Raw genomic sequence first — 6,639 nt, 5'->3', positions numbered from 1 at the left:
AAAACATAATTTGTCCCCTTACATTAATCATAGAATTCTAGAGATAGAGTAGTATGCTAATCAAAATGAATGGGGGGAGGGAACACTCATAGAACAAGATAGTGAAAAGGTCGAAGTAGAAAATGTCATGAAAGATTTAGAAAAGTGGCTTGATCTAGATTCCTTTGTACAAGTGCCTAAAGAATCTTCACAAAGGCCACCACAGGAACATAGTGCATAGACATCAGGGCAACCAGATACTTCAAAACAGCCTAAGACCTCAACACAACTAGGAGAGTCAATGTAGCTAGAAATATTAGAAGAATTTGCTCCACCTCACCCAAATCCATCATATCCAAATATGAGCAATTCCCCAGTTATACAAACTCCTCTTAATGAGGAAAGAAATTTGAAAAGAGAAAGGGAAGAGGCCACTCCCTCAAGGCCATTAGACCAACCTTTTGCTAAAAGGCATAGGTTGAATCCTTACTCAGAAGAAGAATTCATTGAAGAAACCACAAGAAACATAATAACAGAGAGGGTAGAGAGTCAACAGACTATCCCTACAGGTGGGACACCATCCTATTCACGAAAGAATATATTGGAGAGGTAGAAAAGTACAGAGGTATCTTCTTTTGGGGCTTCATCTAAGCAGAAAATAGATATCAAGGGAAAATACAAAGAAATAAAAACAAGAAATGAGCAATTGAAAGCACAAACTTATGCTCATTACTTGAGAATTTCCCCCACAAACTAGAGAAGATTGATGTCAGCATTTGACATCAAAGAGGGAAAAATGCAAATAATATTTTTAAAGCCAACAGTACAGCAACCAAAGTCCATGGCTAATTTTTTCAAAACTAATTTTGAATTTCTTGCCAAAGTCATCCACCCTATTGATCAGATTAACTCCATAAGCAAACGGGTGAGATGGTCTATTCTACTTTGACCTGTAAAGCCATGATGGAACATCAGTTGCGGAATTCCTTGAGCAATACCACAACACAGTTGCATTTGGAGAAAGCCTCTTCTCAGGCTAAAGACACTAGGGTCAAATTATTAGAAGATCTGGTGATTGAGTTGGGACATAATCCCAAAGATGTAAAAGCAGCTGAGAGTTTGATAAAGAAGAAAAATGAAGACATTATAGCACTTAGAAAACAGCTCAAACCCCTTCCCCTCATACATCCACAAACTACTAAAGTCATTGAGAAACGAAATGAGGAAGAATTTATGGACTTAGTCCTTAAGTTATATGAACAACTGAAAGAGACTGAGCAAGAATTAGAAAAAGCTTTGCAGTCTAAACAGAGTGATTCGACCACCCTGCCTCAGACTGTGGTACCAATCATTTCTACAGCAGTGCCATCAACTATAGCATCAGCGTTGACACCCAACGTTCCCCTAGCAACTGCTCTTCAGTAACAGCAACAACAGGTACATCAACAACAACAGCCACTTAAACACAACAAACATAGGACTTAATCAAGTCCATGGAGGAAATGAAAATTCAAGCAACTGAAATACAAAAGTTGAAAAAAAAAGTTACTAGTTTGGAGCATGATTGTGAGATAAATAAGATCAACTATACTGAAGAGAAAAGGAAGAACAGAGGGATGAATGATTAGATAAAAGCATTAGAAAAGGACTTGACATTTGAAAAGCCCTTAAAAGATATCAGGAAAATTTTATGGACCAATATCATTGATTCCATCAATGATATTTGGTCTTCTATTCAGATTATCTTTGAACAGATAGAGTTGGTCAAGCTTGCTACTGAGGCCATACAAAAGACTAAAGAAGAATTAGGAGCAAAGCCTGAAGAAGCAACTCGGTTAATAAACTTTTTGAATAGCCAGAGCAGACAACAACTGGAACAATGGGACATCGAGGATAGAACTAGTACTATCCTCAAAGTGAAGAAAGTTCTTACCAAAAAGAACTTGATGCTTAACTTAGAAATAAGATGTCAAAGCATACAAGAGGACATAGAGGAGTTCATGATGAAATTTGACGTCTTAAGAAGTAAATGACTCCAAATCCCTCTGGTCATAAATGACAAATTGACGACTCAGATAGACTACATTGACAAATTACACCAGCAAACTGAAATTCAAGCCAACTCATCCTCAGCGAAAGCACTACCTACTGGAAAAGTGTTGTATGATGGTTTGGAAACCTTTTCTACATTGAGCATGAAGTAAAACACTTGTTCACAACCAAGCCCAATTTTTCAAAGCACACTGAGGCTGATGAAATATACAGGAATCTTATTAGGATGAAGAAACCCAATGAAGAATGGTGGACTAATATGATAGACACTCTATAATTTACCACAGTAACATTGAGGTAAATAGAAATATTTACTAAGGTAAAATCTAATAAAATAGGTAAAGAGTATCAGTAAACAGGTAAAGAGTATTAGTAGGAAAAAATCAACCAAAATCCAGTACACGATTACTAGAGCAACAACAAGAGACAAATTCGAGCTTCAAACTCCAGCATTTCCATGGAAAAAGGGACAGCAGCAATTAGTTTTACATCTGTCTCTATAATTTTGTAAAAGATATTTTGTATTCCCTAGAATAAATCTCATGTAGTTATGAGATATTTTGATGTAATTTTTGTATAAATACTTCTCCATTCGAAGTATTGAGGGTGGATTCTATAACATCTCTGTAAGTCTATGCTGTAAAGTTAAGAAAGCTGTTGTAATCAAATTTGGATTTTTTCTAGAAAAGGAATGAAAGTTGAGGACATTTCATCAGATTCTCGTGCAGTCTAACTGTAAATAAGTATTCTATCCTTGTGATTTTATGTGTTTTCTATATGTTTCATTTCATGCATCTGAAATCTAAATGGTAAAAGAGTCAAAGTATATCAGAATTAGCATTATTGCTCTCTGTTATCAACAATATACCATTTACATGTTTTCTTCTGAACTATTTAGATAAAGGAATTCTTAATTTCTCCTCTATCCCTGTAGTTTTCTAATAAGTCCCTGGTATCGGATTCTTAATTGCCTTATGCTAGTTGACCTATCTTCCTTTCCTCTTTCTAATCCTAACTTGAGGATTCTTGATTGCCCTCTAGTTTTGAGCAAAAAAATCATCCATTCAAGCCCCAAAGTTTATTTTTATTCTGTTATCTTGCCTGTTGAAATCCTACCTCAGCGATTTGACCTATTCCAGTAAACTATCCCTGTTTGACTCCATAGCCCAACGGCCTAAAAACCTAGTTTTCCCATTTGTTTCAGAACTCCACCATTCTCAAACAAAACAACCTTGAACATTTATAACTAGTATAAAACCTTCTCAAATAAAGTTAAATCATAAAGAGAGAGCCCTCTCTGAGTACAGATTGGCTAGTTTCTGTACTTAAAAGATTGGTTTGTGGTTACCTCGGATCCTTTCCTTGTTCCAATAACTTCAAAGGAAAATCTAAGCGATAACAGAATTGACAGGTCATTTTGATTCTGATTGGGCAGGAAATCAAGATGACAAGAAATCCACCACTAGATATGTGTTCAATATAGGACCATGAGCTATATCATGGAGCAATAAGAAACAACTAACAGTTTCATTGTCATCAACTGAAGAAAAGTATAAAGCATTATGCAGTGCCACCTGTTGGTGAAGGACAGCAAGAATACTTGAAGATGTTGGTGAAGGACAGCAAGAACCTACAGTAATAAGATGTGATAATCAAAGCACCATCAAATTGGTGAACAATCATGTATGTCATTCAAGGTCAAAGCATATACACACAATATAATTTTGTAAGAAAAAAGGTCCAATCAAAGGAAAGTGACTTAATATATTGTAATACAAATGAGAATGTATCTAACATATTCACTAAGCCTCTTGTGAAGGCAAAATTTGAGTTTTGTAGAAGTAAATTATATGTTATAGAAAACACAAACTATGTTGTAAGCTTAGCTGAGACTTAGACCAACAGGCATGTCAATTAAGAGTATGTTTGTGTCTTATGTATTGTGCTATAGTGTATTTTGTGTGTTTGTCATATGGTTGGAATTAAGGGGGAGTGCTAGATAAACAATAATTTCAACACCTAACTCATTAAATGCTCAACTGTCTCAAATTTTCTGGAGATTTCCTTAGCTTCTTGAAGAAGTCATCACCACCGACACTCTAGTTGATCGAGAATCTTCTTCACTGTGTATAAAATATCTTCTTTGGTAATCAAATGGTCAATTTGTGTTCAGTGTATGTTCTCTGAATAAAAGAAAATCAAATTTGTTTAGACTGTACATTTAGAATATTAATTAAGCACAATTAATTATTTGAATTTGTTTCTCTTTATCAAATTGTCAAAATATTCTAAAATACAGAGTCTATTAAACTGAACACATAAAAAAATATATTTCTTCAAAATATCGTGTTGCCCCTAAATTCTGGAATTCCTTTTTCTCTCCTTTGGGACATGAATTTCATCTCTATATATTTATTTGATCCGAAGTTTCTATGGTGAAATATATTGGTATGAAATGTGTCGCAAGTGGGAAAATTTACCTATGAAGAAAACAATGGATGAAATTATTTAAAATAAAATGTAAGGTAGCTAAGGATTGTTTTAAGCCATGTTAAACCATTATAAGATCTCAGAGGTTTTAGTTAAATAATTGGGAGCATTAAAATCATATTTATGAAAATATTTAGCTATATTGTTATGACTCAAAACAGAAGATTGATTTTTTAAATCAAAATGCTATGAATATTTAGAATTATCACTTTTATGCATTTAAAGGTAAACATTGTTCTGTAATACAATGTCATGATTTAAATTTACATTTTCTATTTTCTATTTTAAATGTAAAATTATAGGCTCAAAACAAATGGAAAGTTGTCTAATTATATGTGATATTGTTATGAGACCTATGGATCTTCATAATGGCACAAACATCATTGATTTTAACGAGTATGAGACTATTTCAATTTTCTTTATTATTATTTGGAGTCTATCAGTTCTTCATTATTTAAAAAATGACTTTATAATTAAGTATTACTATTGAGATTGCAGCAAATTCAGCAAACTTCGATAAATATAGAGAGACCCCACAAAGGGAATGATAATTGCATTACAATCAACATGATGGCAGACGTTAAAACATAAACAATTACATTGTAGTATACAAAGAAAGAAGAAAAAAAGCAGAGAGTATATGCATATATATAATATACATCTGCACATAAATACATTGGGAAACTATCAGGAATCAAGTGTTGGAAATAATACTGAGAGGTGGGGTGAATCAGTATTATCAGATCAATAATTTAATTTCCCAAACAGATTTGTATACGCTACTTTAGGTAAGTGAACTAGTGTGTATACGCAACTGTACTTAAAGCAACCAACGTATATGCAGAGAACTTTTGATTTACCCAATTTATCATGCATTGAACTTTAACCAGTGTATCAGAGATTTATTAGACAGTGCAGTAAAAGCAGAATAAAGCATCACACATAAGAAACACACATGAACACGAAGATATAAGGTGGAAACCCAATGTGGGTGAAAACCACCTGCTGCTATCGTCTCTGTCTTCTTTTAATAATAAGAAAATCTGTTTACAATCTTGTACTAGTGTAGACTTATACCAGTACACAGGCTTCTACCTGCAGAAGGTTACAACCTTCTCTTTTTCTCCAGCTTCTACTGGAAGGTAGCTACAACCCCCCTAACTCTTGTACTAGCCGATATGTTTACTAGTACGTAGGCGGCGACCTACAGAAGTTTACGATCTTCTTTCTTCCTCCAAGGACCACGTTTCACAAGTTTTCAGACTAGATCCATCAACAACATCATAACTGCAATTCAATCATCAGATACATCTGCATCAACCAATCACTGAGACTAAATCATCACTTTCTGAATCAACCACAATTGAATCAATCAATCACTTTGACAACCCATTGTTAAATCACAATCAATCTGATCATTTAGAATAGTGTCACCAGAATACAGTAACCAGAACCCAAACCTGAACCCAAAACTCTACAACAGCAAACAGAAATAACTGAAACATGCTTTATAAGGTATACACTACTTCCATGTGTCGAACCTGCGTGTATACACGCTTTTCTCAAAACCAACCAGCATATACATCTGCAAATATTAATTCATAATTCTGCATCTATTCTAGACATTAGTTATACCTAGATCATAATATTTACAGAATAACACATGCATCAAGCCTTAAGATCCCAATCCATCATTAGATCTTATCCTTCATCAACCGCTAAGGTTCATCCTTGGTTCAGATCAAGCACAACACCATAAGCCAATAACTTGCATACTAGATCTCACACTTCATTAGATATTCGATACTTGCCCACCTGGCCTAATGATCTTCTCCTCCTTTTATAGTTTTAGGCCTTTCTCAATACCTCAGACCAAATACCTTGGACCAATACCATGGACCAAATACCTCGGACCAAAAAAATTAGTTTTCCAAGGTATACACGCTTTTCCTTCTGCGAAAGTGCATGTGTACGTATACGCTGCTTGTGGTCAGTGAACCTGCATGAATACGCAGCTTGGTCAAGGTGAACCTGCGTATACCTCTCTTTCTTCATTCTGTGTAGTATGATTTGTAATTCTTTGTTGTTAACCTTCTGTATTGTGATCTTTCATCTGAG

This window comes from Pinus tabuliformis, chromosome 8 (genome assembly GCF_031772625.1).
Source record: "Pinus tabuliformis cultivar Carrire ecotype Pingquan chromosome 8, CPIR1, whole genome shotgun sequence".
NCBI classification, from domain to species: domain Eukaryota; kingdom Viridiplantae; phylum Streptophyta; class Pinopsida; order Pinales; family Pinaceae; genus Pinus; species Pinus tabuliformis.
The sequence above is the reverse complement of the archived record's forward strand: the minus strand, read 5'-3'. Positions refer to the sequence as shown.